At 42.8% G+C, this 27,513-nt stretch overlaps 1 protein-coding gene across 5 annotated transcripts in view; it reads right to left on the bottom strand.

Moving 5' to 3' along the window:
• Positions 1 to 27,513, bottom strand: part of LOC111863372 (protein C-ets-1) — a 492,047-nt gene that overhangs the window by 350,784 nt on the left and 113,750 nt on the right. Inside the window, exon 1 of one of the 5 annotated variants that reach the window (XM_023849640.2) lies at positions 3,165 to 3,182. The exons of the other annotated variants lie outside the window; for them this stretch is intronic. The gene's annotated coding sequence lies outside the window, so the exon portion shown is untranslated. Of the gene's footprint in view, positions 1 to 3,164; positions 3,183 to 27,513 lie in introns of those variants that run through there. 5 annotated transcript variants of the gene reach the window in all.

The following is a 27,513-nucleotide window of genomic DNA, read 5'->3' as shown; positions in this document are numbered from 1 at the left end:
GTCGACTCAGCCACCAACAGAAATGAGTACCAGGAATATTCCTGGGGTTAAAGGGCAGCCGGTGCGTAAGGCTGACAACCTTACCGCCATCTGTGAGCCGATTGTCTAGATAATGTGCGAACGTCAACATCTCACAGCCCAATGGGCCTCCATGGCCTGTTACAGGGATGGCTTTAGCAATGGCAAAAATATATAATAATAATAACGAAGCCAAACAGAGCGGTGACGCGGTCAAAGCGCACACTGTCGGGGACCTCTGGACTACGGGAATCGCACGGTTGTATTCCCCTCGAGACATGCTGCGTTGTGCTGCTTTGCTTTATGGTGAACTGACCCACCCGTCCAGGGAATCTGTCTAAAAATACGTTTCAGAAGTTAATTCGGAATCGAAGAAATGTAACCGCACAATCGAAATCCTTCACCCCCCCTTTTTTATTTCAGTATCTAATAGAGTTAATAATAAGTATTTATGAAGAAACAAAGGTTTAAGAGACACTGTAAGAACAAGGAATAGGCGATGAGCAGATAAATCAAACTTGCGCGGACAAGGACATCTGCTAGTCCTTGCGTCCAAGCATCTGGCGTTATTTTCCAAAAGGGCAGAAAATGATACTTCAAGAAACGCCACTGCGTTTCTTTAGTAACTGAGAAATCTGTCATTCGCCGGAACCGAAATGAAGCCAACTCCCCTTATTTGAATCGTCCTATCAGGGAAATTAGGATAGGCAGATACAACTCAGTTAGGACCTCTGGCTCGGAAGAGAGTTCAGTCTAAGATTTTTAGTCGTCTATCAAATTTTGAACTTGGCGGAGGCAAACTCTGCATCACACGCGCTAAAATATAATTCTAAGAAGTACAAAATTTTGCTCTCATAACGACTCGTATTGAGATTTAAATTAATCAACAAGAGCGCGGCACCAAAGAATTTGGCGAGCTGCTCGAGTGCATTTTAGTGTAAGTGTAATGCCAGCTGCTTGTAAGCCAAAACTAAATCAGATTGTATGAATTTATGCAGCCGAGTGTCTATGGTGGTACAGTGCATTGTGTTGATTAGAGGTGCTTCACCCTCACTTGTCCGAGCCTGACCCGTATCCGACCTGAAGAGAGACTCATCTCCACTAGCTAGTCAAACCCACCGTCAGCTTCCACATGCTCACTCCTTCCCCCACTTACTATGAACCGTAAACAGTCTCTAGCTGTTTGCTGGCGCCCATATTATCGGATCCAAATCCTGAAATCCAAACACTAATAATCTCAACTGAAGGAAGAAGCGGTGGAGCCGGGTCAAGCCGAAACCAGCTACGACCTAGCAACTTCAGCAGCGGCAACAGCAGGTAGGGCAGCGTCAAAGTGGTCATCGGAGCAGAGGGGCCGATCGCCATCGACTCCCACTCCCTGCACTACTATTCAGACGGAGCCGCGGGCGGGAGGTAGGAGGGACGGTTACAAGAGATTAAGGGGAGCCCAACTTAAGGGCACTAAGAGGACAGTTATAGAAAGTCATCAACACAAACAGAAGTTGTGGTAATTGAGACCTGTCACTCCCGGCCAAACCCTTCGGTCAACACGGGTATCTAGCCCAAGTCCGTGAAGGTTTTCACGTCTAACAGAGCTCCAGTTAAACATGTGGGCAACACAACACAGTAACAACAAGATTCCAGTGGTAGTGCNAGCCCAAGTCCGTGAAGGTTTTCACGTCTAACAGAGCTCCAGTTAATGTAACAACAAGATTCCAGTGGTAGTGATGCTTGTAGTGCACTCACTGGGAACAGGCAGTCGAATAGCGCGCTAAGTGCATACGTGTCTGTCCGCGCACCTGTTTGTCTTGTTCTCTTATGACATAAACATGGTCCTTTAACCAGGGTGACCTACTGCGTATTGCGAACATTCAGTGTCCCATAACTGGGCCTAAGCATGACTCCAACAATGACAACACAAGTGTAATTGTGACAATGCTGGATCATGTACAACAGTAAATAGTGACGAAGGCTTAATGCTGGATCATGTACAACAGTAAATAGTGACGAAGGCTTTCGTTTTATGTTGTTCACATATACCGAGGTAAAACAGTTACAAATAATCATTCTGATCTGTTAGGTTGAAATACGGATATTAAGTCAATGTACACAAATGAAAACTGAGTGATTTCACATAGGAAATTAAATTGAACTGACATAACTTCCAAGAAAGCCTAGAAAGATATATGGAAACAGAGAGAGACACAAAGCAACTTCCGCAATCAAAAGTCTCGAAAGTTTCAAAACCCAATTCTAAGTCTTAAAATTAANTTCTTCTACCCTGAAGATGGAGGCGATACGTTCCTCCGAAACGTCGGTTAACACCACATATACACGGTGCCAAATCCCAGAAAACTGCTTTCTTAAAATTAATTAATTAATTTTTCCAAATAACAACTCAACACTTTCACTACAAATGTTTCAGCACAGTTACGATAACTGCATACTGAAATTTGTTATGCGTTCCGCAACCTGCATTTACCACGACGCTACACTATTCACTCATTTCATGCGAAGCTATGTAACGATCGCAGTTAAAATAACGTCGTTAAATAGCGTAAGAATAAAATCAGCTCCAGGTAAAATAGCCCCTGGTACCCAATATACAGAAGCCTGGCTCGGACCCAGGATCAGACTGGACGCTGTAGAGAAGAGAAAAATCTCTTCCCCTGCCGGGAATCGAAACCCGGCTGTCCAGCCTGTAGCTACACCGACTCCCCTTCAGAAAGTAATAATTATTTTAATATTCATATTGGTCCTGTACTTGAATACCTTACACTAGAATTTCATATTAAAAACGCGTAAGAACATTTACAGAAGGCTTTTCTTTTCGTTTTTACATCTTAAGCCTCGAAGACACAGTCCATCCAAATGCAGTACATGCTCGGCAGGTTTGCTAAGAGATACTGGACAACAAAAAGTGGTTACCGGAGGTAACGAATTAGTGTACTTGAAAAACAGCAACAGCGTCACCCTCCGTTACAGTAAAAGCGGATCAAGTACCTCTAACTATGATAACCAGCACGTCGCCGAACTTCGCTTTTCGGACAAAACCATGCAATTACATTTCACGCTTCCGCTGCAAGACAAAACATATAACGACACCGTATCAACACTGAACATGAAATTATATGACCGTTACGTACGGACGGCTTAAGACGCTCAGGAGACATAGTCGTGGCCTATTCCAAAGCTGGATGGAATGAGAAAACACACAGGATAACCAGCGCCCCATTCAAGATTCCAAACAGGTCCTTATTCAATCAGTTAGCCGCATCGCTGCGGCAAGGCCCCGACACGTACTGGCTTCATGAAAGGATGACTAAGGTTACAATGACTGCAGGTAACATCACCAACAGGAAGCGGACCATCAGCCGACTTTATTTCAACCTGTATATTCACATCATTAAGTCATCACAAACATGCATTTGCAAGCAAACGGCCGTTACAGAACTATCCTGCCATTTGCTTGGACAGACTGAAGAAAACCACAAAAGACTTCCGTCAGCACAGCCGATGTCCTGGGCGGGATTTGAACCCAGCAATCCCAAATACAACTACAGCGTTACGGCTAGACTACGCTTTTCAGTATTTTTTTTATTGCTAATGGGGTGGGACTAAGTCCCTTGTACTGCTATCATTTCTGGCCTATCGTACCAGCCCCAGATGATAGGTGAGGGTGATTGTGGAGCAATTGGTGGAATGAAGATTGGCAGGGGAAACCGAAGTACTCGGAGAAAACCTGCCCCAGCGCCACTTTGTCCACCACAAATCCAACTTGACCAGACCCGGGATTGAACCCGGGCCGCCGCGGTGGGAAGCCAGCGACTAACCGCTTGAGCTATGGCGTGGCCCTTCTCAGTATTTCGTCTGTCCGCTGATGGTTTGAGCCATCTCGGTGACATCACGTGAAGTGAATGATCCTTTCCACTGTGCAGTTACTCTAACAATAGATCTGCTAGCAGCAGTAGTCATGGCAACAGTGATGGCCTTATGGGAAGGACGAAAGCTACAGCGCTAAGACGATGCATAACTGCATTAGCAATGATATCCTCCTCCTCCTACACTTCAGTGAGTAGACAATATTCAAGTTGTCTCTGAAAAATATTGCCCGATAAATCACAAACATATTTTCCTTGGAAGTCCAAATTTCTTCGCTCTCTGGACTGTATTCTAAACCTTTCAAACAGGAGTGCCGGCAGGGTGGGAAAACCGAGACACCTACCTACTTTGCATCCCAGGATTTTTAAAACAAATACGTTGGAAAAGAGGTAAACATACCAATACCAAAAAATATTTTTTTTAATCCTTTGCTCCTGCATACGTTAAAGTTTCCCAAAAATGTTTCAGCCTTTCGCCTATCATCAGGTATTGTACACGTACCTCTTGACTTATCTGTGCTTCTCCCTACATTGTCCAATATTCACATGCTAGTCCAATGCCCATGTATTCGTTTTAGTTTACCATTCAAGAATATACCTAACAGCAGTTTCTCCATTCAGAAAAAAAAATTTCCCCGCATTCGAGAATATCCGTAATTCGTTTAATATTTATTTATCGCGAGTTCTATCCAAAGCTGCATAACCGTAGCTTGAACCACAGCTGATGTTCACACCTCATGTAGGTGATAAACCGGAATGCTGACATGCCACATACACCACTTTAGCGCTACCAACTGTTACCGCGAGGTCAATGTGTGCCATGACTCAGCCTGTAATTTCCACAACAATCCAGTTTCTTGCTGCACGCGGAGCAATCCGATTTCTTAGCAACACCCGGGGCGGACGGAAAAGTGACATGAACTTGCTACCAATCATATTCGATAGATTTTTGGAACATTTTAACCATACATCACTGTTAAAACACTGTGCCTTGAAATACCAAGTGGAAATGAAAGGAGCCTTATCACTTTTGAGATCTGTTATCCTTGCTCTATCCTCTATGAAAGATGGACGAATTATACTTTTAACAATCCTGCACATCGATTCTTAATCATCTAAATGTAATATCACCAATTTCGTGCCAACCGTTCCAGTCTCAACTCATTTCAGCACCTTCTTCGGTAAAGGAACTATGAAGACATTTGTGTCCTTGTTCCTGACACGTCTCTTTCTTCCCAGCCCCTTCTATCTCCCTTTCCAACATCACTCCGCCCAGTTTATCTAATTTTTTTCTCCTCGTTGTTTCATTGTTTATTTCTTCCTCTCTATTTTCTCTATAGTTTTCTACCGTTTTCGTTATCGATGTAGACCCTTCTACTTCGTTTAATCTACAGGATGCTTCTACATTACTGTCGGGGTTTCCGTGGTCTATAATTCTTAAACCGGATATAACATAACAAAACTGCTTACAGAATATGTAAAGTGTAACTCAATCAGGACATCAATGCGTCGCGTATAGCGTTGCCAAATAAAACTTTTTGAGATAGATTTTCATATTCAGTAGGCAGTTTTATTTTGTTGCTTCCGGTTTGAGAATTATAGGCCACGAAACCCCGACAATAATTTAGAATCACCCTGTATTAACCTCTGACAAGACTGCTTGAATAACCATGGGCCCACAGCAAGAACACTTACACAGACCAACAAGGATATAAATCTACATCCTCGACTTGACTGGAATAGAGATCTCAATTTTCGAGCGGTCCAAATTGGTAGGGGCCATACACAGCGATGTCACTGTGATCGGCACGAATTACTCTTGACAGAACGTCATATTATTATTACTATAAAAACCCAGTGCCCGTACGACTCCAAGAGATGGGTATGACAGAAAAGGCTGTATGTCCTTCGTGTCGATTTTACTGTTTTGAAAGGACGGACGCAAGGTTAGATTCATATAAGTGTTGTAGCCATGTGCACCGCCTCTGTGGTCTGATGGTCAGAGTTCCTGCCTACTGATCCAGGGGTTCATGATCGATACCCGGCGTTACCAGATTTTCTGACAAGTAGTGGGTCTGGAACGGGGTCAACTCAGCCTGGCGAGGATAATTGAGCTATTTCAAAGAAATAACGGCTCCGGTCTAGAAAACCGAATTTAACGGCCGTAGGGATTCGTTGCGCTGACCATGTGACACCTTCTATCCGCTAAAGCTGGCATTAACTTCGCCGACAAGCGGCAGTCGCTCGGTCGGTATAGTTCGCGTGTGAACTAAAACCACGGAGTTTGGTTTTTCTTTGCTCTGTAACACTACAAGGGTTACAGTATCGAATGAAATCTGAATGAAACAGTTATGTTCGGCTGCAATATACAGACTATAAGACGATATTAACTTTCTAATGTATCAAAGGAACAGCGAAAACAACACGAAAACCTCAGTCATGAAAGCCCATCCCCACTGATATTCGACCTGGGTGTCTACCGGCCAGATGCAAGACACATTCCTTAGTAAGGAGGAATGCCGCGCCATAGCTCAAGCGGTTAGTCGCAGGTTTCTCACCGCGGCGACCCGGGTTCGATCCCGGATCTGGTCAAGTGGGATTTGTGTTTGGGCAAAGTGGCGTTGGGGCCAGTTTTCTCCGAGTACTTCGGTTTCCCCTGCCAATCTTCATCCCGCCAAATTCTCCATCATCATAATCACCCGGAGCAGGCTACAATAGGCCAATCAGTGGCCGCCGTGTCAAGTGGACCCGGCTGGACTCCACCCCCCACTAAGCGAATTAAAAAAAATAAATTAAGGAGGAGGAAGAGCAGAAAATTATTCACCAGACGCCTTACTTTAGCTGAGTTAGGTTCAGTAACTTGCAGCATACTGCATGAGAACCCAGGAACTAAAAGGTATTTGCAGTCCAACGGCAATGCCATAGCTCAGGCGGTCAGTCTCTGGCTTCGAACCCCGCTCAGGTAATGTGGGATTTGTGGTGACCGAAGTGGCACTGGGGCAAGGTTTTCTCCGAGTACGTCGGTTTCCCCTGTTAATTCTGATTCCACGGACTGCTCCACACTCATCATCTCTCATCCGGGGCTGGTACAACTGGCCAACTAGTGGCCAACGTACCAAGTGCACTGTCTCACCCCCCCCCCAAATACTATTTGTAGTCCAAATAAGATGTTAAGACAAACTGCTCTTAGGTATCAGAATCAGCAGCACCTACCAGTAACTGAACCCAGTATGTAGAGGGAACATGCTGTATAAATCTGCACGCTTGCCAACTGGATGGACACCGTGGGAACTAAATGATCATAAACAATTTACAAGGCTGTTGCTGTTGGCCGTTTTAGAACAGGTCAACTAATCGCAAACATCCGTCCTCCTCCCGCGCACAGAAACCTGTTCCTGTTTTGCGATTAATTACAAATAGGATGGTGCCCCGGAGGCGCCTGCCCCACCCAACCCAGGCTCAGGACCTGTTCTGTGACCAAACACCGGTCACTCACGCATATTTTCTATAGATAAGTGGCGTAAGTACACTGCCAGGTCATGTGCCGCTCTTTCATTCAATACCTAGCAGGAATAAAGATACCAAAACGCATCAAGTAATGTACGCATTATGTCCATTTGCCTACTCACAATTTGGGAACGGCTCGCTTGGATTTCCAGTTTCGGCTTTGTGATCCGGCCTGATTCGTTACGTCACGGCCGTACTGGACAGCGTCTCATTGGCCAACGTCCACGGTTTGTGGCATCTTTGTAACACACAGCGGATTTCGAGCGAGAATGAATGTCACTTCAATGAGATTTTATATTCATTTCATATCAAAATAATCCTCATACAAGGTTAACATTCAAAGAGTAATGGGTTCGATACTGACCGCTGCTATGTTTCAGTATGACAACCATCACGAGAGGACGGGGGCAGCACTGTCAACTTGGCATGTATACTTACTTACTCATGGAGCTGAGCCCTTCTGGAGGAGCCGCCAATTCTGCAGCTACTCAAGAATTTCCCAGATTTTATGGAACCCAAAGGTTCATTACCGTGTTCACAAGAGCCCTCCACTGGTCCCTATCCTGTTCAGTGTTTAAATCCTGCATCGGGATGCGTTTAAAATTATAAAATTAATATTAAATTTACTTTGATACTCGCAGACGCGGCTTAAATTATGACTTTTACTGAAACCACCATACGTTCGGTCTCAAGGTCCATCATCAGGTGATTAACTAGAACCGTTATCACTGAATTGCTATATTACATTTATGGCTGTCTTATTGAAATAATGGTCCACATTTAAACAGTTTTACAGTGTTATATATACACACATACATATATATATATATACATGGAGCTTTTTTAACTTTGTTCATCGGTTCACAGCTCTGCGCTTCACAGCGACCGGTGCGCCGCTTGCTGCGAGGCGCATACGAATTTTACCGATTAATTAGCTTGCCTGACGACCGATAACGCCTGGAATGACGGGAAGCAGTTAACTTGTGGACCGCTTGACGGCATTATGTTTCAAGGAGAGGTGTACGGTTTATACGTGGGAGTTTATGATTTGTCAGCAGTAGGCAGCAGTCATCAGATCCATTAGCCATTTGTTTTCAGTTACAGTTGGTGAGTAGTGTGGTAAGTCATGGTGCGGTATATTTTAGAGAACCTGTATTTCTGCATGATACCTATATGAAAGAGTTCGCAGCACACAATTCACAATTTGCTGAATAAACTTAGAACGGGGCCCTTAAGAGACAAGAAACAAAAACATAAGCACGAAGTGCTTGCTGACGAGAAGTTAGATGATATAGGGGATATGCTTGAACAAACACCTAGAAAATCACTAAACGTCTAGCTCAAGAGACTGAAGTGTCAAAGTCGAGTGCAAGAACAGCTGAAGCTTGGTCCGTATAGAACAACAGCAGCGCGATCCTGCTAGCAGGATTCATTTTTGCAGTTCGTTTCTACAATCCGTTGTCGAAGGTGAGATCCATCAGCAGTTCACAGTCCTTTCTGATGAAGCGTGGAGTCCCTTGCAGGGATGCAGAAATATGCAAAAAATAATCGCTACTCGCGTTCATACAACGTCCGGCTCCATCCAATGTAATTTGGTGTCTGGTGTGCTGTCAGGGCAAGAAGGCTTATTGGACCTGTGTTTTTTAACGAAAAGTTAATTGCTGAAGATATGTATGGGTCATCGTCGGGCAATTCTTTCCAGAGCTAACAGAAGAAGACTCTATGGCTGCTTTCAGCAAGACTCAGTACTGCCCACACTGCAGGCTTTGTCCGACGTCTTCGGGGGCGGAATTATCAGCAGTGGTATTTGGCCAGCACGTTCATCGGATCTTACTCCTTGTGATTTTTTTCTTCTGGGGTTGTTTAAAGGTAAAATTTTACAACTGTAACCTCCCAACGGAAGAACTAAAAGTAAATATTCGCAGGAAAACTGCAAACATTCCTCCAGATCAGCTTCAAAAGGTAAATTAGAACTTCTTCCACCCGTGCGAGGAATGTCTACGTGCAGAGGGGCAGCATTTTCAACACCTGTGATCTGTGAACAAAGGTAAGTATTTCCGTCCATTCCGAAAGTCGCGGACGTCAGGCATGCTGATTCGTCGATAAAATTCGCATGAGCCTCGCAGCAAGCGGTGCACCGGCCGCTGTGAAGCGCAGTGCCATGGAAACGATCAAGAAAGTAAAAATCCTGCTTTGCAAACAAACAGGCTTATTGTAATAATTTTTAGATGTTTCAACAAATCAATGCGTATCTCAGTATTAGTTAAAAGTTGTAATATTTATATCTATGACATGGTAAGAGTAGTTTCCATATGCGTCGATAATATCCTTCTGAAGATGGTCGCTTTGACCGAAACATGTAAATTAATGAAAAATTAAAAAAACAACTTTTATCGATCACACTGGAAGGTGGTTAAAAATCTTACACACAACATGCAAGGTATTTTCCATTACAATGGTGCAGAACTGTATATCTGGTAATCTTTCCTAAGATCTATCCCACATTTTCTTTCCTTTCCATCTTCGAGTATAATCTCAATGAAATTTAACTACATTCGAATTGGACAAGAAAATTCTTGAACGCACCTAAGGAAAAATAAATTTTACACAGCTAGCTTGAAGCATGGCACATATAGTACCCAGAAATCTCAATTAACTAAATTTACATTTTTAGAAACTTCTCATTTCCTATATCAGGTAACGCAAATCCTAACAATACAATTTACTGCCGTCATACAATGGCTCCGGAAAGCCACTAGTGGCTCCCTCTTGTCACAGCCTCACGAACTTACAGCGATACCAGCGCTTGGTTGTACGGTAAAATACTGAAACTCTTCAACATCGTTGCAGATCAGTTCGCTACCTGGTAGCTATATTTATAAACACCCGTACTACACTGCATTCCGAAAACATTATCTACAAAGGACATTAACGAAAAGAATAAAATAGACGCAGCTTTCACAGCAACAAATTTTCCTCAAATATCAATAACTACAATGTGATGTATGTAATTATAAAATGCAGAAAAATAACTTTCAAGATTCTAGTATTTAAATAATATTTCACGCGCTAATTTTATAGCCCTCTGTGAATATGTTTCCTTGAGCAAACCACGGATCCAAGTTACAACATTCACGGCTCTGTAAGTCCTGTGAAGAAATATGCCATACTATGTCTGTCGCAGCGTTCACAGCAACAAATGTTCCTGAAATATCAACGACTACAATGTGATGTATGCCCCATTACACCAATCAACCTCTTACTGAATAAATAAAATATATTCAGAGTTATTTTATAATTCTCAATCAATTACCAACACTGTATTTTAGGTCTCCACTTTTCTGAATGCTTGTTCCAGAATATACGGAATACTTTATTGCATTCCTTCGGAAGCTCATTCTTAGGTCCATAAATAATCTAACTGAACACCTTTCAAAATGCAACAGAATTCTTATTAAAACCGAATACATATAATATCAGCTCCACTAAATAATTATGCAAGCACTGATCAAATTAAACGTTGTAGGTTTAAAGGGCCCTTATATTTTGTTAAGAGGACGTCTTGCTTGTTCCGTTTATTTTGCAATAATCCCCTTCACTGTATGTTGAGAGCTCCCGAAGATTACAGCTCGCCATATTATTACTGAAACAACTCACACGGCCCTCTCTCCTACTTTGTTCCGTACATATACACTAAATATATGGAATAAACTTAATTCAATGGGCCGAACAGTTACGCTACTATACACGTACAGCAAAGTCAGTCTGGTTTAGGGGCTGAAGGCTTCGGCAACAAACATGACTCCCAGAAGCTCTATAAAAATATTTTAAGCCTTTGAAGACTGAATTTCTTCTACAAAATATTTGAGTAATCAGTTCCTATACCACAGGAAGCACACTGCACTTCCGCCATTGAAGCTCAGCCGGTTAGGGAAACAACTGCTGTACTGTGGGAACCATAAGATACAGAACCACAGAGCCTTAAACAACAATTTCATAATAGTTATCGCAAACTTAAAATTTTAGGCTCTAACTTTATTCTAGCAACGAACTGTTAATAAAACCTCATCCCATGGATGGCATAATAATGAAAAAGTACGATATTAAAAGCCAGCTAGCGAAGTTTTAAAAGGCTAACATCAAACAAAGGGTTATAAACCAAGTGTAGTTAGAATGATCAAGTCAAGGATAAGATGGGTAGGGCATGTAGCATGAATGGGAGAGAATAGGAATTCATACCGTATTCTGGTGGGAAAACCAGAAGGGACCACTAGGAAGACTAAGGCGTAGGTGGATGGATAATATTAAAATTGATCGTACAGGGACAGGTTGGGACGATATGGAATGGACTGATATAGCTCAGGATATGGACCACTGGAGAGCTNTCATCTCCACGGAGTTATAAAGTGAGGAAACGGACGGACCAACAGAAACATTCGGAGCTTCATAAAATCTTAAAAAAAAAAAAAAATCCTTAATCTCCGTAATTTAATCTGGGGATAGACAGGCGGTACCATCAATGGGATCCAAAAGAAAAAACGCTATTAAAGTAACTCATATTTCTTGTTCTATTGTTAATTTTACGTTTAATAAACAACAAAATAAAAAAAAAATAATTTTACGTTACGAGCTCTACATGAACTGACTACGAATCCCTCTACAGTTACAATAAATTCCCATAAACTGAACACACAAAATGTGCCGAATGCAGTTCTGATTGATACCGAGCTAATAAAGGAGAACGCTGGATATCAATCCGACTTCAAGCATAAGACCTTATGGAGCAGCATGTGAAGTCACCCCACCCACCTTGTCAGGTCAAGGGTTGGGTTGCAGCGATGAAGAAGGCGTTTCCCCGTTTAAAAGATTAAAAGCCTGTCTACGGAAAAGTGAAGTGAGGTTGTATGCGTTGCAATGTTGATACACCAGATGGCCCTCGCAGACAAAACAGTACTCCCCCCCCCCTTTCTCCTACCAACAAGAAACAAACACTGTGTACTGTAGCGTATTTATAGAGGCTGGAATCCGAAATTCTATTGTACCACTACGTAACGACACCTGGAGACGGGCTTGAAAGCCAACACGGCTGTGACGTAGTTCAGGCTGTCTCAGCGCAGTCCATACGAGTGTTGGGGTCGACAGGCGAGTCGCGAGTCTTCTGATTTCCTTCCACCAATCATTCCATCAATATTTCATATTCATCTGTCATTCTGAGCATCGCCTTAGAAACCACAGTACAAAAGGCCGCGCCACAGCTCAAGCGGTTAGTCGCTGCTTCCCACTGCGGGGACCTGGGTTCGATCCTGGGTCTGGTCAAGTGGCGCCGAGGCAGGTTTTCTCCGAGTACTTCGGTTCCCCTGCCAGTTTTCATTCCATCAACTGCTCCACAATCACCTTCACCTATCATCTGGGGATGGTAGAATAGGCCAGAAGTGGCCGCAGTACAAGGGACTTGATCCCACTCCACTAGCAGTAAAAAAAAAAACCTCAGTATAAAAGTCAGCGTCATTCCAATTCCTTACACATTCCCAACACCATCACTGCTTTCTGTGAAGATCTGGTCCGTTTTATCAACAAAATGCCTATGATGAAGGGCACTGCCTTGTTCTATGGTATATATGCACGCGATACACAAAGTTTAGTGGTTAAGACTACTAGCCCAATATTCGAAACTATCCGAATTGCATCCCTTACGTGATCACTAATCTTATAATGAAAAACAGGTTTAAGAAACCGATCAGAGTAAGGACAACCATTCTCGGGAAGACAGGACTACAGCAAACTGGCAAAACGTCGTGTACACCTCCAAGACAATTTTGAGATTGCAGCCATATAATCATGATCATCCTGACTGCAGTGTTCAGATATCTTTCCGATGCAAAATATACGGACATTTAGACTGACGTCAGCTAACCGGCCATGCCATCAACCTGACCATACCGTATCAGATTTCATGTTATATAAAGCCGACATGTGTAAGACTGTGAATGACAGACAGAGAGAAGAGGTCGTGACCTATTATTTAATTTCATGTTTCTTCCCAGTAACATATTTATACATAACTCATTAGGCATAGTTACGTGACATGGCCGCACAATACTCAAAATGCAGCGGTTGTGCAGACCTGGTCTAACGTCAAGCTGAAGACACTGCAGTCTGTGGCCATACAACATTCATGATTGACCGAACAATGGGATGGCGTTCAAACTGTCTCTTTGTCGTCAAGAGGTGTGTGTATGTGTGTGTGTTGGTATGCCACCCAGTGCACCCTCGCTGCATTCTCAATAAGCCAGCGGCTGGCTATATTGCCCGATTCAATCATTTCACTTTACGCAACAAAGCCAGACGCTCATGCAATGTTTCTCCGGCTTTTCCGACTTTAACCACACCATTTAATAGGTGTTCTCCACACACAAATTTCTTTTTCCAATTAGGCAAAAACGACTCACTGGACGAAAATACACGTACCTAGTTATATGGGAGAAAATATCCCCCCCCCCAGAATACACACATTTTGATATAAATCTGTTTATTCTGTCAATATTGTAAATACGTTACGGGATGAGTGACAGGAGAATTGGGGTTCGATTCTCTATGACGGGGCAGATATTTCTCTTCACCATGGCTCTGGGGTCCACACAGGCACAGTCCGCGATGTTTGGTACAAATATTCCTGAAGCTTCCTGACAGCTTACGTACATATTAGGAGCTTCACTCAAGTAAAGTAACAGGCCGTGAAGGCTCATAGGGTTGTGAGACGTTGAGGGTCCCACATTACCTAGACAATCGGCTCAAAGATGGCAGTAAGTTTGTCAGCCTTACGCGCCGGCAGCGCTTTATTCCCCAGGAAAATTATTTAATTAATTCCTGGTACTCATTTGAACCCGCGACCTTCTGGCTTGTAGCATAGTGCCTCAACCAACTACGCTACCGCGTGCCCCCTGGAGCTTCACTCAAAGTTTATGAAATCAAACATGTGGATCCATAAAAAGTGACTTTTACTGAGGACCGTGTGGTCACGTTCAGGCCCACGACTGCACAGATGGGAATAACTTCACGATTTCTACCACAAATCCTTCCATGTTTATTTTACCAACTGTTCTATCTCATTCAGCAGTCTAAATTCCTGGGACCAGAGCAACGCCTTTCATTACAAAAATTTGTTTAATTTCTTTAAACTTCGATATTTCTATATACATTATATCAGTTACCAAACAAACCCAGGCTTCAAGTAGGGGGAAGGAAATTACATCTATGCATTGGCGTTTTCTCTTTCTCGTCCATTCATTCAGTGTAATTCCCCCCCCCCTTGGCACTACAGCCCCAGTGGGCCTAGGCCTAACTCCATGAACTTCTCCGTTCACATCTTGTAATTTACTGGCTTCAAATTCTCATGAAAGGTTAAACATCAGATGGCGTGTCGCAGAACAAAGTAACAGTCTATCAAATGAAACAAAAAAGTAATCATAATCCCATGGGCAATCTCAGAAAGTCGGTGGCAGGAGATCAGAAATTCAAGAAAGCCGGTTAAAGTAACGCTAAAGCCGGGGTCCTATTCGGAAGTCTCTTCAATCCCCCAGGAATGTAAAGTAATAAGTCTCATAAAAACACCAGTCATAAACATCTAGTGATAACAGGACAAGAGTATCAACAACTTCCTGATCTGTCAATGAATAAGAAAATTTGCTACCCCTGGGTGTGAACAAGGCGATAATACGTATCAGAAAAATCACATCTGCAAGATGCAGACTGGACTCAACTGGCTCGGAATGAAGTCCAAGAGTGGGATTTTGTGAACACGATGAGCCTTCGGATTCCATACTAATACAGAATTTCAATACAAAAACTAAGTAATATTTTAAGAAAAACTCTTCGTGCATGGAGTGAGTTAGCTTGTTAGTTAGCTCAAGCGGTTAGTCGCTGGCTTCCCACCGCGGCGGCCCGGGTTCGATCCCGAGTCCGGTCAAGTGGGATTTGTGGCTGGGGCAGGTTTTCCCGGAGTATTTCGGTTTCCCCTGCCGATCTTCATTCCACCAATTGCTCCACAATCACCCTCACCTATCATCTGGGGCTGGTACAATAGCCCAGAAGTGGCCGCAGTACAAGGTACTTAGTCCCACCCCACTAGCAATAAAAAAAATATGATGTGTTCCGTTAGAAATCATTTATGTAGCCCAAAAGTCAGTTGACTGGTTAGTATAATGTATACTAAACTACGCTGGAAATGTCATTAAAACACTGAATTTACAAAAATTGAGAACCGCACAACTTACAACGCTGTGATACCGTTTTACAAATTGCCTGGCAAGTTCAAATTTGAACATTCCCATTAATACCAGAGAATATTTTACGTTAACTGATTTTGGGCCACTCTGTATTGCGAAGGAATCGGTCGTAACTCACTTCATGGTAATAATACGACATATTTTACGTTAACTGATTTTGGGCCACTCTGTATTGCGAAGGAATCGGTCGTAACTCACTTCATGGTAATAATACGACACGAGAGAGAACTAATTGCCGGGAACTACTGGAAAACGTTAACTAACACGACCATAAAATTAAGATAAAATCATGATAAAAAGCCTGATTACCAATATGGATTCTAAATTACTTCTGATTCTGTATGTCCCACACATTAATAAGAATTACAGGCTACAGGCGTTATAACCCCGCTCTTTAGAGGTAAACACGCTATGAAGACGTACTGGGGAGTGGACATACGGCTGTGAACATTTTTAACCCCACCACTAGATGACGATAAGTGATTAACTTCAGACCTTGGCCTCATGACCGGTGTGGACAATGTAGAGAAAAAAACTAATCGATTGCCTTGCAGGGAATCCAACCCCGATTCCTCGGTTATTCAGTTCTCTATACCGAATGAGCTATGCTGGCTGAGTTTCACTGTCACCTACTGACGGAACTTGAGATGTATCATATGTAAATTTCATGTACCCAAGATAATACATCATAATGTATCGTTTAACAGATTAAAATGTTTTCAGAGGTTATAATGTTAATTTGTTATCCGGTATAGCGTAGTCTCTAAAACGAATGGCTAAGGGCCGGACGGCAGAGGGTTCGGGGTTCGAGTACGGTAAGGTCAAGAATTTTCTCTTCTTCATGTCGTCCAGACCGGCTCTAGGGCCCACCCAGCCTCCTATTTAATGAGTACCTGGGGCTCTTTCCCCGGGAGTAGAACGGAAAGGGAGTGAAACTGACCACTCATCTCCAACTAGTGCCAACGTCAAGAAAATGTGGATTTATATGTCAACTCCCACATAGCCTTCATGGCGTAGTGCCTAATTAGTTAAGCACAGGGACAAATATACCTTTACCTTACCATGTTCATTTAAATCATCAAATGTTCTTTAATAAGGACTTATAAACAAACTTAAAAAAAATATATATATAATAGTTTATAAGCTAATCTTGCTAGAACTTTCTTCGGTAGAAAAACTGCGTGCATACAACGCGACACCTTTTACTGCCAGGGGTCCGGCCTGATCAGTATGATGTATTCAGAGAGACGTGTCAACAGGGGACGATAAACATGAATCATCGTGTAGGCTGCTACATCCTGCCATCTCCGAACTGAACAGTAACCTACCCGTATCCTTCACAACAGAATAGCTCTCCTTCCATTATCAGCAGCAGTAGCAGAGGCAGTATTAATACCAGTCAGTCCAGAACCTTTTGTCTTCTCGTCTGCTGCCCAAAAACATAAAAATTAGAATATACAAAACTATAATTTTGCCTGTGGTTCTGTATGGTGTGAAACTTGTTCTCTGACATTAACGGAGGAACATAGACTGAGGGTGTTTGAGAACAGGGTGTTGAGGAGAATATTGGGACCGAAGAGAGATGAAGTCACAGGAGGTTGGAGAAAACTGCACAATGAGGAGTGTCATAACTTGTACTCTTCTCGAAGTATAATTAGAATGATCAAGTAAAGGAGGATGAGGTGGGCAGGGAATATAGCACGAATAGGGAAGACGAGGAATGCGTATAGGATATTGGTGGGAAAGCCAGAAGGAAAGAGACCACTGGGAAGACCAAGGCGTAGGCGGGTGGACAATATTAAAATGGATCTTAGAGAAATAGGATGGGATGATATTGACTGGAGTGATCTGGCTCAGGATAGGGACCAGTGGAGGGCTCTTGTGAACACGGTAATGAAACTTCGGGTTCCATAAAATGATGGGAAATTCTTGAGTAGCTGCAGAATTGGCGGCTCCTCCATAAGGGCTCAGCTCCATGAGTAAGCAAGTAAGTAGTAATAGCAACAATATAGGCTGTTTCTAAATTATTGTCGGGGTTTCCGTTGCCTACCATTTTCAAACCGGAAACAACAAAATAAAACTGCTTACGGAATATGAGCATGGATGTGGCGACTACAGCGTTGCCAAATACAACTTTCTTTCATTTGTTGCTTCCGGTTTGAAAATTATAGGCCATTAAACCCCCGACAATAATTTAGAATCATACTGCAATATTAATACGAGTAGCAGGAGCAGTATCATTATATAAATAATAAAAGTATTAGTACCAACAGTACTACTAGCAGTAACAGTGTAGTAACAGTGACTACAACAGCCTCAGAGGCATGTACACTGGCAGGCTATTGTGGGCACGGTAACGAAGCTTCCATTCCATAAAAGCCGGAACATTTTTTGACTAGCTCGCCGTCTAGCTAAACGAAATCACTGGTTACATCAGATCAAGGAGACAAAGCAGGATTTTAAAACCAGTGCAATTATTGAGGTATACTGGAGAGGTAAGCGCAGCGGTATCGCTTTACACTTGTATTTGGGATGTATTCGGTTAGAATACCGACCGAGGCACCTGTATCCCCACTGAGATTCTGCGTGGTTTTGTTCAGGCCTCCAGGCAAATTCTGAGATAGTGCCTCGGTTTATTTTTTGCTTGGCACTACAGCCCCAGTGGGCCTAGGCCTACCTCCATGAACTTCTCCATTCACTTCGGTTTTTCTAGGTCTTACACATTCGGTAGGGCTCCTGAGGCGGGTGATCAGCTCGGCGCAAGGCCTCTACCTGTACACAAACACAGAAAAACGCACACACACAAACTAAACATCCATGCCCTGAGTGGAATTCGAACCCACGATCCCGGTTTCCAAACGAGCGCAGACAGTACATGCCTTAGACCGCTCGGCTACCGTAACCGGCCAGTGCCTCGGTTAGTACACGAAATCTCCCTTCAACATCACGTGACGATATAGGTCTGACATATATATATATATATCAAAATACATGCGGCTACGAAATAGGTCTACATGAAGGCAAGAAGAAGCAACAAGCACGAAAAATTACGTCTCTGGGCGTGTACACCAAATTTACACAAAACGGCCGGTTTATTGCACGAAATTCTTTCTTAGGTCCATTCAATTAGAGCAAGACAATTATTTCAGCTAACAACAGTCTGTCCGTTTACATATGAGGAGGAATTACGTAGACTGTATTCACTTTCGCCCAGATGAGTACAATAAATACAGATGTCTGAGCTGCTAACGCAAATACTGAAACCAAATAAAAACAAGGGAACGAAAATAAGTTACGTAAACCACGAATCGGAATGAGTGTGATTCAGCAAGCAAAGGACTCTGTTCTCAGATGCCAAGATAATGTGGAAAGGGTTAGAATTACTGGGGGTTTGGACTTTGTCCATCATCCGGTATTCTATAAAAACTAGAAAACACAACGTTTCGGAAACTTGATCTGTTTCCGTCCTCAGGTGCGAGGGGAGAGACACCTACTGTGTTGGGTCCTTTGAAAAAAAGTGATTGAGGTTACCTCTTTCTAAGGGACCCAACCGAATAGGTGTCTTCCCTCCCCCTCCCCCCCCCTCACCAGAGGACGGAAACAGATCCAGTTTCCGAAACGTTGTATTTAGTTTTCGGAATACCGGACGATGGTTAAGTCCAAAAACCAAGTAATTCTGAGTCTTAAACATCAACGTCAGAACCACTTAGATTCTACTTATAAAGGGTTAACCTATCCATTTCTCCTAACCTACTTAACCATCCCTCCTTGTCTCTCTCTCCCTCTCTCTCGGAAGGAACAATTCTCCGGTCCGGTTAAACTTCATAAAAGGACTGAACCAGAGCCCAAGCAGCAACGTAACATCATCTTTGGAAGTGAAGGACTGGATTATATATAATTCGTATGATGTGGCCAGAGCATGTAGCACGAATGGGCAAAAAGAAGAATGCGTATAGGATATTGGTGGGAGAGCCAGAAGGAAACAGACCACTGAAAAGACCAAGGCGTAGGTAGGTGGGCAACATTAAAATGGATCTTATGGATGGGATGGTATGGATTAGATTTATCTGGCTCAAGATAGGGACCCGTGGGGAGCTCTTGAGTAGCTGCAGAACTGGCGGATTCTCAAGAAGGGCTCAGCTCCATGAGTAAGTGAGCTATTTATGCAGTAATAAGATAGCGGTTATCGCAACACAATACCTCGAGTCACTCCTATGGCGTTCTCAATTCAGACACAAATAAAGACGAAACCCAGTGGAAGGACATGCTCCTCTGAATACGGTATTTACTTGTGACTAAGTACCTACACTCGCGCCATAGCTCAAGCGGTTAGTCGCTGGCTTCCCACCGTGGCGGCCCGGGTTGAAACCCGGGTCTTGTCAAGCTGGATTTGTGGTGAACAAAGTGGCGCTGGGGTAGGTTTCCTCCGAGTACTACGGTTTCCCCTGCCAATCTTCATTCCACCAAATTCTCCATCATCATAATCACCCGGGGCAGGTACAATAGGCCAATCAGTCGCCGCCCTTCCGAGTGGACCCAACTGGACTCAACCCCCCACTAAACGAATTAAAAAAAAAAGTACCTACACTACTATTTGAATTATTTTAAAAGCAGAGTTAGCATCCAATACATCTGTAGTCCAATTCCCTACTACTAGTATTTTATTAAATTCGGTATGAAGATGTCACTGGCGTTATCCAGATGCGGCAGGCCTAATGTTTTACACAATCATTTCCGTCCGGCAATAGTGCCGATTTTCGAAATAAGAAGTAGAACGTGGGGACTTAGTATCCTTGTACTGTACTGAAATTTTACACAACGGTTCGTCTTTATATAAGATTCAGTTTCTAATAGGAAATATGGACACAACATGGCGGCCATATGAAATATACGGTTAAATATTACTGTAACATAATGACAATTAATAAATATCTGTAAAAAGTAAGTAAAGGTATTCCTGTAACAGGCCGTGGAGGCCCATAGGGTTGTGAGATGTTGAGTTTCCCACATTTTCTAGACAACCAGCTCATAAATGGCGGCAAGGTTGTCAGCCTCACGCGCTGGTCGCCCTTAACCCCCAAGAACATTCCAAGAATATTCCTGGTACTCATTTCTGTTAGAGGCTGAGATGACCCCAGGGCCATAGTGCGGCTGGAAGGATTAGGTCAATTGAAAAAAAAATACAATGACCTTATCGGGACTTGAACCCGCGACCTTCCGGCTTGTAGCATAGTGCCTCAACCAACTACGCTACCGCGTGCCCCCAATAAATATCTGTATGCTGGAGAATTCATATGAATTTATTTCAAAATCTCGCAACATGGCAACAATGAGAACTACAATTATCCCGATTTACGAAGCGTAATTTTTTTGTCTCCTCTCGCTTCCACTTTGGAGCATAGGGCTGATTTCTGTTTCATGATTATTTTACAGACGGTAGGACTCCTTAGACGGGTGATCAGCTCGCCGCAAGGCCTCTGCCTAAACACATGACAACACAAACGCAGAATAAACACATACACATAACAAACATTCATGCCTTGTGTGGGATTCGAACCCACGATCCCGGCTTCCAAGTAAGTGAAGACAGTACATGCCTTAGGCCGCTCGGCTACCGTGACCGGTACCAAGCAGAATAATTGCTTATAAAAGAAGGGTGATTTGCCAAGCCCGACCGTGCCTTAGCTACTGTTCACATTCGTGTACTCATGTAAGTGGACAATCCTGTCGCTGATTTAACTACACAGTATCAACAAGAACGTCGAATGACAAGGTGATTAATTTTGTGTTTTATTCATGTGCGTTTTTGACGAAACTGCAAGTAGCTGAGATTATACCGAGTCAAATGACGTAACTACTGCATAATGAAATGAAAAACAAGTGGAAGGAAGAGGCCTTGGCCTCAGGATAAAAAAAAACTCCGTGGTTTTAGTCCGCAAGCGAACTGAAACCACCAAGCGACCGCCGCTTGTCGGCGAAGTTAGTGCCAACTTAGCAGATTGAGAGTGTCGCGTGGTCAGCGCAACGGATCCCCACGGCCCTTAATTTAGGTTTTCTAGACCGGAACCGCTATTTCCTTGAAATCTCTCTTCAATTATCCGCACGAGGCTGAGTGGACCCCGTTCCAGACCCACTACATCTCAGAAAATCTGGCAGCGCTGGGGAATCGAACCCGGGGCTTCTGGATCTGTAGCCAGGAACTCTTAACCACTATACCACAGAGGCGGTCGGCCAAAGGACAATACTGACATTTTCCTGGTAGGTCTGAGAAAATCCACAAACACCTCTCAGAATAGTGTGATCCGAACGTGGGATCTCCAAAATACGAGTAGCAGTGCTACCCATTCGACTGTGACGTACGGTACCGACTGAACTTAAATTATAAATGGGCGTTGTCTAAAAGTCTGTCAGTGGTTGAATCATTACACGGCAGTTAAGTTACCCTACAAGACACTGATCTCGTGACCTGTGATGGATGCAGGAAGTCGGAACCATTAAAGGTTGGTTAGGAGCACAGATCAGCAACTACTACATGAGTCAAAACAGAATTGCTTTAGTTCAGTGCAGTGGAGACCTACACAGGTATGCTAGTGGCCAATACATTCTGAACTGATGCTATTCACAGTAGATATGACTGTCCCTCCACCCCGCACCCCGCGTCAAGACACTGCAAGTGTCAAGATCAGAGTCTACCAGTAGGTACCATCCGATATCTTAAATATATTCTACATAAAGAAAGTAGTTTTCTGGGATTTGGCACCGTGTATATGTGGTGTTAACCGACGTTTCGGAGTGTCTGCTTTTACCGGTTCTCACGGTCTCTTCGCTTGCAGATTTCTTATATTTTTTCTTTTACCCTGAAGATGGAGGCGATACGTTCCTCCGAAACGTCGGTTAACACCACATATACACGGTGCCAAATCCCAGAAGACTGCTTTCTTCATAGTCACCGCCGTGAAAGCCTCAAATCTTACATATTCTACATACATGACATTTCGGGAGTTGACTGTTCTCGGTTTCAAGTGATATGTTACCATTAAATTAAGAGATAATACGTGGTGTCCGGTTGAAAGGTATAACTATGGCTGCTAATAATAATAATAATAATAATAATAATAATAATAATAATACGACTACAAAAAATACCAACGAATTACATATTAATTATTACACATTAAATAAAGATGTAATATAAATATACACCACATAATGTCATGGAAAACAAGAATTATAAATGATACTGGGAAAAAGCAACGTTTATAGAACCAGACTATAATTACATGTGTATACAACAAGAAAACGAAACAGTTATGCACGACTGATGTTGCAATCCCATTAAACAGCAATGTTGAAATAACCTACGGCGAAACGATTAGTAAGTATGTCATTGTAGCGCAAACAAAATTAAATATATGTGGAGGCTAGAAAAGATGATAAGTTAGTCCAATGTAATATTGGAAACAGGAGAAATCATACACACCCGGTATATCTAAAAATAAACAAGACCCGCAGAAAATCATTCCTGTCGCAAAAAAATGTCCTTCTGGATACATGCAATATCACAATTAGTTTTTTCTTATTTTGCAAGGCTAAATTGTTATAGTGTGTGTCGTCTTGAAAAAATATCGAATACACGTTGGCCTACAAGAAACGTCAGCGCAAAACGGACAAAATGAGGACGACGGCGGCTATGATGCAAATAATAATAATATAGGTCTTACTATCCCTACGGTATAGGATCTTCTTGAATACTCCGTAATTATTCGGCCACTTTGGCTAATAGCCTGTCTCAGGGAAGAAATCGACGGAAATACTGAAAGTGAAGCAATAATAAACACATGGCAGGATAGTACCTAATGTAGCGTGCATTAAATTTTTGGAACATGCAACAAGGTAAGGTCCGTAAATACATCACAACCAGTCCTCTCCGCTGGAGCAAATCAATTTTAAAATCGTGAAATATCCAACGTGAATTGTATTGCAAAACATTCCTGACATACACTAACATTACAGCATCGTAAAGTTAAGATGGGGGAAAAACAGCTCTACTTTGTATATCACAAGGACACATTTTGCAAATAAGATTTAATGATTTGGTTTTTAAGTAAAACAACATATCTATATACAAATCTTTACAATCAGTAAGTAATATAAAAATTGTTGTTTTAACTCTCACTGTATTGGAGATTGGGGAGGAAACGTTAAGTTAACATTCGTCCCTAAATTACTCGGAATTAATAAAACGTGTTAATATATTCAGCATTAATGCTTATTTGTCCCTTCCTTAGCGTTACTGTTTTATTAAAACAGCTTCTAATATAAATGCTATTAGAGAAATAAGAACTTTATCTGTAGCCCTTCACGGAATCGAAGTCCAACCAAACTGAAGCTCGGCCAACAAACGCTAACGCGTGGAGGCACTCTCACCCATTCCTGTAACTGGACAGGCTTGGCACCTCAACGTTTGTATGTGTAACGAACAAAGACGGTCGGAGGTATTTTGCTACGTTTGTGCAATGCCCTGACGGAACCTGCTGCCTCCATCATTAGGGTAAGTACAATAGATCCCTAAGGGTTGCGGTGAATGGGTCGCTGTGACCCACCAAACAAAACAAACTACGTGGCCTGTAGTCCGCAAGCGAACTATACCGATCGAGCGACCGCCGCTTGTCGGCGAAGTTAGTACCAACTATTGAGAACAGAGGGTGTTATGTGGTCAGCGTAACGGATTCCCACGGCCGTTACTCTCGGTTTTCTAGAACACGTATTCTTTTATTCATTAGGGTAGAAGATGGAAGAAACAGATTCCTCCGAAAGGTTGGTACCTGGCACCTATCTACGAAACTCCTAGGGATCATATATCAGAGGACCCTAATCTGGGGACATTACATTGCCTGAACCATACAGACAGGGTAAAAGGAGGGGCTCCAGCAAAACCCAGCAATAAATCGTTGTTACGAGCTCCCGTGGGGCGCATGCGGATTTTCCAGCCACTATTTAATTTAAAATTTTCGAAAATCGTATTCAAATTTTTGTTCAAATTAAAGATCTTAATACAACATGTACTTCTTACATCAGTAATGCATTCTGTCCTTGACGTATGCATGCTATCTAGTAAATCTAATCAGAAGCATCATAAAAAAATTCCATTTATTAGCGGAGAACATCAAATCCTTAAGCGGAAACTATTTAGTCCTGTGGTGGCACTTGATGGAAAAATTCGCACGTAAGCAATTAACACGGCAAGAAGCCAAACAGCTGTTTGTATTCATACGACCATATTCGTCTACGAAACTGCAAGCCCAAAACATGTTATCAATGGAGTGCAGAGATAGAGTTATTACCATTTTATTCATCATCATGGAGGTCAAAGAATTCATGTCATGATTACACGGCCACCATTCGTTTCATTTGTGTTACTTGGCAAACAAGTACAGGAGGAATAAGCGCACCCGAACAGTGGAGTTACCGCTTTTATTCTCTCGAAACATGGATGTTCCCCATTTTGTCTTGAACAACCTGCTTTATCTTGATATACGTATTTAACGACGTACTGTCAACAGTTTGGATTACATAATGTAGAACAAGGGCGGAGAATTTTTACGCCAGCTAGTGCCAAATTTACACCAAAAGTTATTTACCAATAACAAGTGATGCCAGCTGTCCGTGTTGCTCCAGTACCGCCAACCACGTAGAACGACATAACTTCTGCATATTCATTACGCAGTGTAACTCCTATCTTGCATGTGTTTTTGAGGGCGACATAAATTATATTCAGGTAGTTTGAGGAACAGCTTCTTAAATTTTACATATGAATTTCACGTTCAAAATAACAGATGAGATAAGACAGTTGCACGGCCGCGCCATAACTCAAGCGGTTAGACGCTGGCTTCCCACCAAGGCGGCCTAGGTTCGATCCCTGGTCTGGTCAAGTGGGATTTGTAGTGGACAAAGTGGCGTTGGGTGGATTTTCTCCGAGTACTTCGGTTTCCCCTGCCAATGTTCATTCCACCAAATTCCCCATCATCATAATCACCCGGGACGGGCTACAATAGACCAATCAGTGGCCGCCGTGCCGAGAGGACCCAGCTGGACTACACCCCCCACTTAGGAAATTTAATTTTTTTTAAAGACAGTTGTATTTTCTTGCACTTTTTTTTCTCCGGGTAGCCATACTTCTCGGTGTTCAGAGTGTAGACAAAAAGTAACAGCAAAAAATGTATCTTTACGAAAAATAAATAAGCCTATGTAATTCGTGAAAATATTAATTAACAATACGATAATTATACGTATAAACAATGAATTATGAAGGCGCGCAGTGGCAGCTACATACGGTCTTGGACCGCTCAATCACAGTGATGGCGAGTTCGTAACCCATTCGGGGTGCAGACGACAGCCTTCTTTTCTACTGCGTTGTGTTGCCCTGATCATATAAACAGCCTTACAACAGACCAGTCCACCATTCAAGGTGTCCAATCACAGCTTGAAAGACTTTCAGTTAATTCTGAATCATAACAAACAGGAGGACCTAATTCACAGCAACTGGGAAAGAAAGACGAATATCGGACAAATGAGTGGACACCGTATGAAAACCAATCTCACCGCAAAGCTTCACCAATTCCCATCAGAAATGATTATAGGATAGAGCAGCAGAAAAGTATCGAACACCGACCTCGCTGGATGTGATCATGCAAGCAACATCTGGAGTGCCTGTGTGAAGGTCAGACTGCTGACCGCACCAAGGTCACGAGATCACTATCACGGTCAAAATTCGCAAACGACGACGCGGGAGAAAAGAAAGACTGAAAGAAACACACTTAGATTCAAGAACCATATTTTTACTAATTTCACTATTCCTCTTTGTTGTGATTCTCGGTGATTCACGACCTGACGTCGAGGTCAAGTAGTCAGAGCTCCTCCTCCTACTCGCAAGGTCCATGGCTCGGTTCATGAGCCTAAGACCTGCTATCCTACGGCTTTTCCGATTTTCTCTCAAACCTTTCAGGCAAAATGCTTCGATAGTACATTAAAATAGGATCCGACCGTTTCCTTTCATATCCTTCCCGACTAATCATTCAACCATCACATCTCACGTCACAGGTTATAAAACAAACAAACTCCGTGGCCTGTAGTCAGCAAGCGAACTACACCGACCAAGCAATCGTCGCATTTCGGCGAAGTTGTACCAACTTTTGCGGATAGAGGGTGTCACGTGGTCAGCGCAACGGATCCCCACGGCCGTTAGTCTCGATTTTCTAGACGGGAACGTTACACGTTATACAAATTGTTATTAAATAAGCTAAGATGATTTACTTTAAGAATCACATCAACTACAAAGATAATATTCAATGACAAATGACGTAAGTATAAGATATAAGAGATGGAGCGATTATGGGACTTGTTTGGAGACCGAGGAAATCGGTGACAAATCTCAGTTCGAGTTGTAGCGTATGTGACATTTTCGAGAGGCGATTTACGTCATCCTTGCAGAGACGAATAGCATGAAACAGGTGATGAACTGTTCCCTTCCAGGATTCCGCGGATTGACATTCTGTCATATCACAGGATACTAAATGGCTAATATAGCTCATACACTGTCGTTACATAAACTACGTAACAACTGCTTCGATAAATTTGACTTGGTTCATCCTGATCCGCCACACAAGAAAGAGAATAAAAGATTATGAACGCCGTCCACTGTGACTGATAAATACTGTGATTTTTTAATCTTTCATCCGTTACTTGTTTCCGTCGTATAGCAACACAGCGTGGCCCAACAACCGGACGACACTAAGGAGTCCAATTAGGCCGCGCCATAGCTC

The sequence above is a fragment of the Cryptotermes secundus genome, unplaced genomic scaffold (genome assembly GCF_002891405.2).
Source record: "Cryptotermes secundus unplaced genomic scaffold, Csec_1.0 scaffold568, whole genome shotgun sequence".
NCBI lineage: Eukaryota > Metazoa > Arthropoda > Insecta > Blattodea > Kalotermitidae > Cryptotermes > Cryptotermes secundus.
Note: the sequence above shows the minus strand (reverse complement) of the source record. Positions and strands in the feature narration are given on the sequence as shown.